Source organism: Sceloporus occidentalis, unplaced genomic scaffold (genome assembly GCF_023333645.1).
Source record: "Sceloporus occidentalis isolate IW3139 unplaced genomic scaffold, rSceOcc1.0.p SCAF_243, whole genome shotgun sequence".
Taxonomy (NCBI): domain Eukaryota; kingdom Metazoa; phylum Chordata; class Lepidosauria; order Squamata; family Phrynosomatidae; genus Sceloporus; species Sceloporus occidentalis.
Window position 1 is genome coordinate 885,560 of NW_028317223.1, and position 14,213 is coordinate 899,772.

At 43.5% G+C, this 14,213-nt stretch overlaps 1 pseudogene; it reads left to right on the forward strand.

The window, feature by feature from the left end:
- Window positions 1–222: 222 nt before the first annotated feature.
- Window positions 223–12,102, forward strand: LOC149276265 (formin-binding protein 4-like; annotated as a pseudogene).
- Window positions 12,103–14,213: the final 2,111 nt, after the last annotated feature.

Sequence of the window (14,213 nt, forward strand, 5' to 3'; positions counted from 1 at the left end):
TATGGCGATAAAACCACTTTTCAAACTATTTGCGTTCGGAATCGCTTTCTCATGGTTAACCCTTTGGCGTTCGCTCCACACGCAGCTCCCCTCCCACTCCCTGGGCGTACTTACAGCTCCAGCTGTTTACACGGAGACGCTCTCTGGTGACGTAGTTTGGCCGCGTCGTGACGTGCTATCGGCGCGCCCGCATTCTTTCCGCGAGGATTCCATTGCGCTCTCATGGGGAAGAAGACTCGGGCGGTGTCCGGCAGGAGGCCCATTCTCCGCCTCTCCCCGCCGGGCCCCCGAGCTGCCTTCCGAGAGGAGACCGGCTCTGGCTCCGAGGGTGAGTTGGAAGCCCCTTACCAGTCATCGAAATAGGGGCCTGCGGTGGGAGGAGGCCCCCGGCCGGATATAGGCCTCTGTTTCAGCCTGCTAGCAGTATAATGTCCAGCGTAGGGGCCCCGAGACAGAGTTACCGAGTAGGGGGATTCTGGAGGGGGCCCGATATGCTAATTATTTATCAGAAGCGGCGAACCCGAGCCGTTCCCGGTGAAGCATGACTGCTTCCGGCGCGTCATGTATTGTCTGGTTAGTACATGATGTAACCGGCAAAGGGATGTTGCTGTTTACATAAAATAAACTAAACAAAAGCTTAAAACTGTCTCTCTGAAATAACTTATCTCATTGGCTTAATAAAGAACGTGCATGGTGCTCACATAAGAAGGAACGGTGTGTATTGTGATGGGGGATTAAATATGTCGGTATTGTACAGGATCGTAGTAAATACACACGTATGAAGAGTAAGTGTGTGCGTGTTCCAGTGGTTACTCTGTGTCCTAAAACATAGCACTCCGATCTGAGTTATTAAAGGGACGCTCCAGCCATTAAACACCATTTAATGCATACGATAGCTGAGAGGTAACTTTCTCTTGTGTCCCTAAATGGGCTTCTGCGGAATCCCCCCCCCCCCCAAACATGCATATTCTGTACTGACAAACCCATCCCCCTGCGCACAATGTACTAAATGCCGGTCATCTCCAGCACGTGCACGAAAAGCGCTCCTTTTGATTGGCAGCTGCTTCCGGCCACTGATTGGCTGTGATCGGGCTTATCGGAAACAAAGTGTTGAAGGTTGGGTAGACGGCATTTAAAACACGAATGCGTTAGTCTGATTTTATGTTCATGTTGATGCCAACCTGCGAGAGAGGTTCTTCCCTTGTCAACGTTTCATAGCAAAACAAATAGGGTGGTGGATAAATGCAACAGCCTTCCATCAGAAGTGGTAGAGGTTAATACAGTGAGGGAATTTAAACATGAGTAGAATGGGCAGACTAGATGGGCTGAATGGGTTTGATCTGCTGTCAAATTCTATGTTTAACAAAACCTGTGTAGAGAAAATGTATGTTTGTTATTTTAACGTTAAATCACAAATGTCTTATGTATTTGTGACGCCTGTTCACAGCCCACTTTAGAAAAGGTGTAGCGTCGTAAATTGCGGTTAATGGTGTGAATATAGTAGTAACGTTTAAACACAATCTCTGAAATTTCTGTAAAAATCCATTGTAATGTTGTGTAAACCGAGTAGCTGCAGAGTACATGAGGAAGAATCATTCCAGGCGTTTGGAAACGGTATATCTTTCATCCTAAACAAAACAGGTTCCTGTTATATAGGGCATTTAAAAAATAAAAAAAACATATAAAGAAAGATTATATAAAGCACAGTTCTGGAGATAAATACAGTCAATAGCCTTGGATTTGTCAAAAGCAAATTTTGTCCATTAAATAACATGAAATGGATCAGAAATCCAGCGCAGACGGGGTTAATGCTGTAAATGACTTTTGTAGCTAGAAATGGCTGATTTTTAATAGAATCTCTTCATAAGCGTACAATGGCCCTTTATCACTCCCATCACTCCTGTGCTCCAAAGGCCCTTTATCACTCCCATCACTCCTGTGCTCCAAAGGCCCTTTATCACTCCCGTGCTCCAAAGGCCCTTTATCACTCCCATCACTCCTGTGCTCCAAAGGCCCTTTATCACTCCCATCACTCCTGTGCTCCAAAGGCCCTTTATCACTCCCATCACTCCTGTGCTCCAAAGGCCCTTTATCACTCCCATCACTCCTGTGCTCCAAAGGCCCTTTATCACTCCCATCACTCCTGTGTTCCAATGGCCCTTTATCACTCCCATCACTCCTGGGTTCCAATGGCCCTTTATCACTCCCATCACTCCTGGGTTCCAATGGCCCTTTATCACTCCCATCACTCCTGGGTTCCAATGGCCCTTTATCACTCCCATCACGCCTGTGTTCCAATGGCCCTTTATCACTCCCATCACGCCTGTGTTCCAATGGCCCTTTATCACTCCCATCACTCCTGTGCTCCAATGGCACGTTGTGTTCACTGACCCAAGTTTAAGTTTAAAAGGCTAATTGATCGTTAGAAAACCCTTTTTCAATTACTTCACAGCTAAAATGCCCTTGTCTTCCATCAAAACAGATAATTGACCCCAAACTTTTGAACGGTACTATATATTGTTGTTTGTATTTTGCGCAGAATTCCTCACTATTTATTTATTCTGACAGAAGATGCTGATGCTCAGAAAATGCACGCTCCTGCTGCAGTTGGCGCCACAGAACTGCAGGCCGCGGTTGTAAAACAAACAGGTACGAGCCCATCGAGTATCTCTGTGTCTAAAATAATGCCTTTAAAACATGTTATTCTATGCACCGCTTTGTGTGTTTTTTGTCGAGTGGCCGGAATGTCTGGTAAATGCTGCTTTCGTGTGCAGGTGGGCTCTGTCTTCTCGGCGCATACACAGACAGCGACGATGAAGATGCCACTTCTTCCAATGGGACTCCCGCCGTGGCATCTGCGGCAAAGACCAACGCTCCTGCTGACATCGACAGTACCTTGGCCAATTTCCTGGCGGTAATAAAGCTTTTTCTTTTAAAATTGCACTTCTGTTTATTAGGGATGTTGAATAACTCAACACCATACTTTGTGCCTGATGAATGGCCTACGTCACAATTTTGTTGTTAATACATTTCTTTAATGTTAGTGTTTAAAATGAAGAATATACAGAATTAAGAGTAACACGAGCACACCAGACATATTGCTGCTCTTGAAAGATTCCCGTCCATCGTATAATGTCCACGCTATATGTGTTGCCGTTAGTGAAGACTATGCTGCCTGAGTCTGAATTTCCTCCATTCCCTTCGTTTAGGAGATCGATGCCATCACTGCTCCTTCCTCAGCCGATGGCGGCGGTGCCGTCTCTTCTGCAGCGCCTCCCCCCACGCCACCGAAACCAGATCCGAAAGGCGGTCATTCTGTGTACCCTGCGGCACAAAACGGTGGCGGTGCGTCCGTGGCAGGGGGTGCCTGGAGATATGATACCCAGTGTTCTCTGACAGGAGGTAAGATCTCGGGTACCGCGCCACAGAATGAGTAATGGCCGTCTTCTTATATCTTTTCCTTTATACCTTTTTTCTCGTGATCGGCAGGTTTAGCGAACGCCTGTAACTGACGTTTATCTGTTTTGCTTTAGTTGGAGTCGAGATGGGGGACTGGCAAGAAGTGTGGGATGAGAACACCGGCTGTTTCTACTATTGGAATACTCAGACAAATGAAGTAACGTGGGAGCTGCCCCAAGATCTGGCTACCCAGGTTCAGGGGGCTCAGGGGTATGCAAACAGGTGAGTCCACCCTGTCAATGGAAGGGTTTTATCAGTCACTATCGTGTAACTCTTAACTCATGCTATGGTTTTCTTGTTTTATTTTATTTTTTTTCCCTTCTCCCAGCACCCCAACAGTGGAGGCTGCGGTCACAGCCGAGTCCTTCCCTGAGGTCAAAGAAGCAGTGTCTGGCGCGACCCACCGCACCTTACCATTGGTTTCCAAGAAAGAAGTTAAGAAGGTGAATTCCATAAAATTTTATTTTTGGTATTGGTTGTAATAAACTAATTTCATATCATATGAGTTGATGACGGCTGGATTTGTACAGGGAGTGATTTTAAGCACATGGACTTTGTTTGTTTGTTCTTGTTCGTCTGAACATATAGCTTTACAGATTTCAGATTCTTATTTTGTGTTTTTTTTCGTGCGTTACTTAAGAAAAGGTTAGCGTAAGTATGGCCTACACAATAATACTGAACGGTGTTGGGGTGGCTTTGATTGTAGGAGCTGAATGAAGCAATCCAGGCTATTTCCAACAAGGAAGAAGAGAAGGTGGGGGTCGCTGCCTCGCTGCTCGCCCCGCTCTTACCCGAAGCTGTGAAGGAGGAGGAGGAACGCTGGCGTAGAAGGGTCATATGTAAAGATGACGCAGCGGACGCCGCTTCCGAAGAAGATGACAACATGGCTGCCGTGTGTACCGATAGTGTAATGCCTGCTTGCGCGGATGACGGGCAAGATGATGTGTGCAGCACGGTACAGTCCGGAGAGAGTGAGGAGGAGATGGAGGAGCGAGACACATTGGAACTAGAAATGGTGTTGGAAAGGAAAAAAGTGAGTTCTCTGTAGATCTATTAAACTGGGCACCTTTTTTATATATATATATATATATGTTATAAATATAAAAACGTGTCTGTATCTTACTGTGATTACTGAATAACATTTAATGTATGAATATATATATATATATATACACACTGTTATGCTATCAATAACCACTAACTATTGAGTGTAAAGTCAGAGTCCACACTCCTTGTTTTCTGCAATTAACAATATTTATTAAGAGAGGCTAAACAAACTAACAATACATATACAAATTACTATATGCTGTTACCAAACTATCTATTCATTGATTGAATGGAAATAACAAAGAAACAGCAGGATAAGCCTGTAAACATGTGATACAATTACCACTCCCTTGTGATCATCTCCACGCAGACTCAGAGAGAGAGAGAGAGAGAGAGTTGGCAGGACTTTATAAACACAATAAGTCCTCCTTCTGCTGGACACTCCCCTGGTAACCTATCTTCTCCAGTGACCCTTAGAGACCAAGGTGATAGAAAAGGGAAAGGACATTGCACTGGGGGAGGGAGTGGAAGGTGACCAAATGTCCTAACTGATTTGCCATGTGCTCTGCAGAGAAGAATCTCCATTAATGTTTGAGACCATTTTAAGGTCTTGTATAGAGAGGCTTTGCCCATTGGATCTCTGCATCATAACACCATTTCACTTCATTGGCATACAGTTGGTTGTCAATCATGCCTTCCTTTTTACAATATATATATATATATATATATATATATATATATATATAAAGCAAGCCTTCTGGCTTGTCTGGTGTCTGTAGATGAGTGTTTAATAATACTTCTACTACCCCTTAAATTTAAGTGGAAGGGTTTCCATCACCTTTTACCCACCATAACTTATGTAATGATTATATATATATATATATATATATATATATATATATATCATTACATAAGTTATGGTGGGTAAAAGGTGATGGAAACCCTTCCACTTAAATTTAAGGGGTAGTAGAAGTATTATTAAACACTCATCTACAGACACCAGACAAGCCAGAAGGCTTGCTTTATATATATATATATATATATATAATATATATAATATATTGGTAAAGTGTATGGGAGAGTGGTTGATGGGATATATATCTCACCTGGTTTCCTCAGCCAGGCACGGTAGCAAACCCAGGAGCCCTCAGGTGAGGCTTCCTAAGCTCATTACTGGGGAGGAAGCCTTAAAAGAGAGGGCTGTTAGTTTCTCCTCTCCCCTTCAAACCTGAGTGAAGGAGCAGCTACAGCCAGCGCTGCAGCCCACCAGGTATGAAGCTTTATCTATGGAAAACCTCTTACTTTGCTTTGTGCCAGACCTTAGTCTTGTAGAGAGGGATCCGGATGTTTAGTTAGAGCCGGACAGGCTTAGAGTTTGTTTTGTTTACAAGGTGCTCTGTGCCTACAGCATCTAAATAAACACGCTTTATGTTTGAAACCTGTGTGAATACAGTCATTGCCGCCCCATGCGTGAGCTGTTCCCTACAATATATATATATATATATATATATATATATATATATATATATATATATATATATATATATATACCGTATTTTTCGCTCTATAAGACGCACCTGCTGATAAGACGCACCTAGATTTTAGAGGAGAAAAAAAAGGAAAAAATATTTTGAGCTAAAAAATGGGCTAAAATATTTATTACAATAACTGAATAAGCTATGAACACAGTAAGACACACGCAGTAAGACACACACAGTAAGACACACACAGACACAGTGAGACACACACAGACACAGTGAGACACACACACACAGTAAGACACACACAGTAAGACCTCCCTCCCTAACCCCCCCTTCTCAGGATCTCCCCTCTAACTCCCTAACCCCCCCTTCTCAGGATCTCCCCTCTAACTCCCTAACCCCCCCCTTCTCAGGATCCCCCCCCCGCCCCGGTCACTTACCTTAAACTCCTGTGTTGGAAGCGTGAGGCGTTTGTCTCGGGTGCCGGCGCTTCACTGCTGAGCGCCGGCGTCTGACGTCATATGCCGGCGCCCAGCGTAAAGCGCCGGCACCCGAGACAAACGCTTCCAACACAGGAGTTGAAGCGCTGAGGCAGGCGGCGGTGGCGGTGGCGGCCGCCGCCAGCAAAGGATTCCTGTATATCTGTCAGGCAGGGGGGCCCGAGAGTTGCCGAGCGGTTGTCTTCAGCAACCGCTCGGCACCCCTTGGGCCCCCCTGACTGGCAGAAATCCAGGACTCCTCTGCTGGCGGCCGCCGCCACCGCCACCGCCGCCTGCCTCAGTTGCGACCCTGGATTTATCGGCGTATAACACGCAGGTAGGGTTTAAGCTCCGGATTTTAGTTAAAAAAGTGCGTGTTATACGCCGATAAATACGGTATATTGTTGCCCCCCCCCCCCTCCCTCCCTGCCTCCCTCCCTGCGTGCATCTTCACTCCATAAGACGCGGCTGATTTTTCATCCTACTTTGGGAGGAAAAAAACTGCGTCTTATGGAGCGAAAAATACGGTATATATATATATATATAGCTGTCTACAGACACAACAATGTGTTTAAAGATGGTCACATGTGGGGAAAGGAGAAATTAGTTGTTATAGCCCTATTGTGTTGTACTCTTCTAAATAGTAAGTATTAGACTACTAAGTAGTTGAAGTGTTTGCTGCTCTGATCATCCTCTTCTAGGATACCTGTTAATATAAGTTTGTTGTTCGAAAGCCTTTGCAACGTAGCCATTAGACCGACTGCATAATACAAAATGCATAGATTTATACACCAAGAAGGATTAGAAAGTAAAATGAATTCGCGTGCAACTGTGATTCCCCCTCCACAGGCTGAGCTTCGAGCCCTCGAGGAGGGAGACGTCAGCACTGCAGGATCCAGTCCCCGTTCCGACTTCAGCCAGTCTGACGAAACCCACAAAGCAAAGCCCATTAAAAGCAAATGGAAAGTATTTGTTCCGACAGCCAGCCCTGATTCAGCAAGTCGCAGCTCCTGTAAAACCGGCCAAGATACTCCCGAGACAGGTGAGCGATTATAACAGGGCTGTCCCAGCTCCTCTCAGAATACACAGTAAAGTTATACAGGCTGTTCTACTTTTAAGTAATCTTACAAAGCCCCAATGCATTTGATTTTACGTAAATCCCTATAACTTTAAGGAAATTTGCTTCAAATGAATCATAATTTGGGGTACAAAGTCGCTTATTTGCTTGCCTACGGTGTCGCTGTTTCTTTTGGCTTGCATACGTCTCCCTTCCTCGGCGTTAAAATGTGTTCTCCTCAATCAGAGCTTGGAGCTGAAGCCGCCGAGTGTCCGGTGCCTGTGAAAGAGCTGGAGAGAGACGAAGCCTCAGCGACAGATTCAAAAAAACAAAAAGAGGAGGAAGAGGGAGATCTGAAGGTAACGTTGGAGCCAGAATAATAGCAGTATTGGTCTGTTCAGAGAGGCGGTGTAAGGGTGCGTTGCGGAGGGCAGCTTAACGTATTCATTTTTCCCCGACAGTTCGAAATCGGAGAGCTGGCCAACAGTCTCATAAGTAAACTAGAGTTCCTCGGCATCAACAGACAGTCTGTGTCCAATTTCCATGTTCTGCTGTTTCAAACGGAGGTAAGATTGTGGGTGCCTTTACTACCCGTTTTAACTCGTTATTTACACATAGTAGTTTCTTTAGTTAGCAGTGCATGTCTTTTATTCACTTGTTTTTATGTATTGGAATATAATTTATTTGTATATTATTGTCTTTCTAGACCCGCATATCAGATTGGAGAGAAGGAGCCTTGAGTGGAAACTACCTGAAACGTAAACTCCAAGACGCATCAGAACAAATAAAACAGTATGAAATTAACGCCACCCCTAAAGGCTGGTCCTGCCACTGGGACAGGTACGAATCTTCCCCCACTTTTCACCTTTTCACATCGCAAACATGACTTGTGACATCACCACCTGACCTCGTGACCTCATCTGTTCGGAGACTGAAAGCTGCCGCCGTTAGGTTCTGGGTGGGCAGACCCTGCAGCGCTTGGCCGTGCTCATTGGAGAAAGCAAAGTTTTTGTAGAGATATACATGTATGTGTATAGAGGTTCCATGTAAAGCGTTTCCTGATCGGACACAAAGTTGGTTAAAGCCGCTCAAGGTGTTGAGTGCCCTGATCTGGGAGGGAATGAGGGGGGAAGCGCATGCGAGAGCTCTGTGAACATTTCAGGATGTCTGGACCCCACATTTCCCGCGTAACACGGACGAAGTTACCACGAGCTTCAGGCAGCAGCTGGCGACGAAGAGCAAGATGCTTTCTCCTGACTCAGGTCAGACCGAAATATTTATTTACATTTGTCTATTTTTTATTTTTTTTTTTGTTTTTCCGTATTTTATTCTTTGTTTTGTTTTTATCTTGTGCTTAATCGAAGCTCTTTACTCTTATCTTTCAGCTCCCAGAAACTAAACACTTGCCTAGCTTGCTCTAAATGAGGATCTAATAGACGATGTCAGATTTGAGCTTGGCATACCCAGAAATGGTGCTTTCATCACACCTGTGTTTTTTTTTTTATTAAGCACGGTGTCTAAACCACAGCATAAAAAATTGTACATAAAACTCTCAAATCAGACATGTAATCGTAAAGTGTGTTTGGGATCAAATTGATCTGGTCTAACGCCTAGGCATCTTACCTATTCACAAAGCTCGTTAAGCGTACCGCATACAGAGACCGTCCTAATCGTGCAGGATGGTTGTTTTCCTTTGTGAATTGCACGTGTTTTGGGGTTTTCCCTCCTGTGGGGGTGAATTTACTTCCGCAGGAGAGCAGAATAAATGAGGTGGAGATTCTGCAAGGAGTGTCATTAAAAGGCGCATATTTTCTTTTGATTCAGGGATCACAGACGTTATTTCTATCTTAATGAAAGCTCTGGAGCGTCTCAATGGGAATTCCCAGATGTGGACGAGGAAGAGAATGGGGCAGCATCCCAAAGCAAATCTGACGCTGTCTCTAAGCTGACTGAAAGGGATAAAGTCGAAAGCGCCCCACCTCCTCCTCCTGAACCACCCGAGTCTGTTCCAGGTAAAGAGGCAATAATGTCCAATATATACTTTGTAGCTTTTATAAGGCGATCCTTCCGCTAACCTGGTGCTTGTTTTGCTGACGTTCTTTATTTCGCTGGCGGCTGTTTGATGCCCTCCTGGCAGGCGGCTCTGCTGAGCGTACTGCCCATGCACAGACTTTTTTACATAGTAATTGAGGTAGCGAAGGGTTTAGTAACCGTTGGTTTGGAAATTTCCTGGGTGCCTATTATTTAATCTAATGAAATGTCTTTATGCATAGAACGCTTATAGCGGGTTCCTGTCTAGCGCATGTTATCATAAAGTCTGTCGGATTCTGTTCACTGACAACCGTTCTATATGTGTTTTGCAGAACCCCCTAAGCCTGCGGCTCCAGCGACTCCATACTGGGGTCTCCTCCAGCCACCTCTTCCTTTAGAAGTACCTCTGCCGCCACCCCCTCCCCCTCCTGAATCTCCGCCGCCGCCACCACCACCTCCTCCTCCCCCCTCGCCGCCACCACCCCCTCCCCCAGCAGATGATGGGGAGATCCAGGAAGTAGAAATGGAAGATGACGATGGTAGAGAGCCACCAGCTCCTGGGACAGAAGAAATCCAAGCCAAGTGTCAACCACTGGAGCCATCCCTCGCCAAGGTGAGCTCCTCCTGCTCGCTGGGGATGGAATGGTCAATACACTCCGTTACCCCTGTTGTTCTACTTCTCTCTAAACCGCCGCTGGCCACCAAGTGCTGCAGCTTGGCATGTTTTTAAAAAAACATGGAGCTGCTTAGAGCTTTACTTGCTAATCTCTGAAACGCGTCCCTTTCTATGTTACATGTATAGGCTGTATACTGCGGCATGTATTCCCTCTTTTGAGAGCTGAAGTTTCCTGTATGCACAATTAAAAATAAATCTGTATTTCAGAACAAAGCCGATCCTTCTGTTTCTGGTAAAGCCTCCAAGAGGAAGGCTACAGATATGTTTGCGGAACAGTCCGTTACTATCGGGAGCTGTCCGGTTCTGTATACTCAGCAGTCACTGGCAGCCGGTATGTATTCGCTTTTAACGCATTTCTTTTTAGTTTGAATTTATATATATTTTTTCCTGTACATCCTACATGAACGTGTTTATTCCGCAGCACCGGCCATCGCCGCAATGAATGTTCCAGCCAGTTACATGGGACTTCCGCTCCAGGTTCCTTCTCCTGTAGTCTTGAACACTTTGGACTATACCATTCCAGGCAGCGGCATGGTGCCCGCCATGCCTCACATAATTCCACACACTCTTCAACAAGCTCCAATTGTGCCAGAACCAGCCCCAGCTGCAGCTTCAGCGCCACCAGGCAAAGCCACGGAGAAAACCAAAAAGGCCAAGAAAGAAAAGGTCTGACATAAGTCACAGCTGTCTGGTTTTGCCTTTTTATTTTTGTTTCCTGATTCTAATGTCACTTGATTTATATTTGTTACAGGTTAAAAAGAGTAAGGTGAAAATGCCCTCGTTGGTACAGAAATGGCAAAGTATTCAAAAGGAGCTGGATGAGGAGGAGCATTCAAGCTCCAGCGACGAAGACCGAAGTCTGATGAGTCAGAAACGCATCGAAGAGTGGAAGCTTCAGCAATTATCCAGGTAGAGCTTGTGTCTTTACACGTTTAGTTTCGTCTTTGTTTAAAACTTCATCAGACTGCAACTCTCCTGATGAACCTTAATCCTGTTTGTCACACCTATATATTAAACAACCTTTAGAGGCAAACAGTCATGTACAGGTGTCTCAATCCAGGTAAAGCCTAGGAAGTGAATTACATCATTACATTACATTTGTCCAATTTTGGTGTTACTTTTATTAAAAGTGTGGTTAACACCAAAATTAAACAAAAAAAAAAATCAATAACAATATTGTGTGTGTGTGTGTGTGTGTATATATATATATAATGTATGTGATTGCTAACAGCAATTACTCCTATGATGCCCAGGGGCCCAGTACATGCTACAACCTGAGCTTGATAGGAGTGTGATTACAAGCTCCCTATGCCATACTATTCCCCCCTCACACACACACACACTTAAACATCTATGCTATCACACACTTATTCATTTACTCATTCATTCACAGATACAGATTAATTTCCTTAATACGCCCCCTTACCAGGACTGCAGACCTCTGTGGCTTCAGTCTGTGCGAACAACTTCTCTTGCCCCGCCCCCAGGTGAAGGAACAGAGCAGAGTCATGTGACGTACATTCACGTGACTCCGCTTGGTTCCTGCTTCTCCTGGCGAGCAACGCATAGGTAAGCAGCCTGGCCCCCGCGGACAATTATTTTATGCATTGCCGATAATGCCCTTTTCCCCCAATATATTTCGGCCACCGATATATCGGTGCATCCCTATTAATAAAGTGCTCGCAGATATCAATCTGAAGCCTTTTATGAATGTTTTGTTCGGAACGTTGCCACACGTTGTGCGCATCTTTTTAATATCCCCATCTAATCTGTGCTTTCAGTGGTATGGCTGGGAAAAATGCCAACTTCGAGGCTCTCCCTGTGGATTGGAGAGAGAGACTGAAGAGACGGAAAATGGCTTCAAGCACGTGACCTCGTGATGTTTTGTACCTTTATGTATTGTATTATCGGCAACGGATTCTGTAAAAACTGCTTCCTCTACTTCCTTTGTCTTGTATTTTTTGTGCTCATATTGGAGAAACTCAGAGATTGTTTTCATTCTTTATACATATTCGTCCTTTCTTAACCTTAAAGCCTTTACAATTTTTTTAAAGGCAAACCATTTTTTTTGTTTTGTTTTGGAACTGACAATTTTAAGACACTCCATTGTTAAATATACCTAATTTTTTAGGGAAAATCCAATGTAGTTAAGTGACTTACACTAAATAACAAGGGGGCTTTTCAGGGTGAAATGTGCAGTATTTTGCTGGGTGAACTTCTACCTGCATATTTAATTATAATTTAATGAAACAAATTCTGCCTGCGCTCAAAATAATAGGTTACTGACCTTTTAAGGCAGACTTTTTTTTTCTTTCTATCTGTACATTGTGAGACAAACTGCTAGATATATAATATGTATGTAAACCATAAAAACATTAAAAAAAAAAATCTATTTGCATTCAATAGCAATTTGTCTAATACAAAGTACAGATAAAAAAAATGCACCTTTTTACATGTGATGTCATAAACTGAGAACAGTTAACAGTCTGGATTCTTTTTTGTTTGGAGCAAGCTGTACCCTGTCTTCAGGGGTCTGCATCTGGTGGTCTACAGGCTGAATCCTATTAAGTGGTTTTGTCCACAAAAAACAAACCCTGGGATTATGCAGTCTCTTTTGGTCTTAATAGTAATTTTCTCTCACCATGAACACGTTTGGTTTTAACCAGTTACCGACTTGATGTGCAGCTGGTTAACACTGCGTCCAAATTTATATAAAGCAATAATGGTCCTGATTTTTTGGGGAAAACAAAGTAATTATATATCCAATTGTTTTAAACAATCTCCCAGTTTTTCCCACTGTAAATGTTGTAAATATTAATAAAAATACGTTTTTAACAACAAATCTGGAATGAGTAAAAAGTGATTTTTCATTTCTTTTGCAGTTTATTCATCTGAATAAAGATTAGATTGAAAGAGAGGCTTCGCAGCTTTAATGTAGTTTTATTCAGCTGCCCACAAGATGGGTTTTGATATAAATATTGCTTCAGTGTAATAATCAGGACTTAACCATCCATGATACTCCACGGCAAATGATTCAGTAAATACAGCAAACGGTATATAAAAAAACACGTCACCCAAAAATACAACTTCATCACAGATTTTCAAGCATAGGATCTGGGGCTGAGAGCTGGTCTTGGCTTTTTCTTGCAGGGTCTCCAATGCTGGTTGGCATGTGCTTTCTGGATTAAAACTGTGTTGTCGCTGGCTATATCAGCCATGTTTTAAGGCTGTTTCTGCTATGGTAGCGATCGCTGCAGACAACCCTACTTGGCTTAGTTGCAAAATATATTTTTCCTGAACCTACCTAACTTTTATGCCGCACATCAAATTGCCATTTTGCCTCTCAGGATACCGTGCCAGTAATTGGCCGATAAAACGAATACAACACTTCGCATCATCCAAATGCATCTTTGTAAATACAAGGTGAGCAGATGGGAACAAGTAACGCAATGGCACATGTTTCTTATCAATGTAAACTGTTTCGGTGACGGGTCCACCGATTGGCAATCCAGAACCGTAATCAGAAATGGTTCAGATAAGTGATCCATGTGCCACGTGCAAACAATACTGGTTTTCATTTTGTTCCAGCTGCCTTCATGTCTTCGAGCGTTCACGGTCTTCTGGATTCATTTCTGAAGTACCTTAATGCTTGTTGGGATTAAACGCACACAATCTATTTGTATCCTGCTTATAGTCCCAAGCATCCGCGCTGGAAATAAAAGATCTGTTTTTACATAGTAGGTTGCTAAAACAAACCAAAAAGGAAAGTTTTGTTAATATTTGTCATTAGCTTGTCTGAGAATGTTAATATTCTTCTGGCTCCCTTTCCCAAAGAAGCTTAAAGTTAGATACAATATTATTTATTTTTCTTTTCAGAATTCATTCTCTTTAAACATTATAGATGATTAAACAAAAAATGTATAGAACAAAGAAAATATAATCAGAATTAAACTTACTATGTCTTATATATACACAAAACCTAA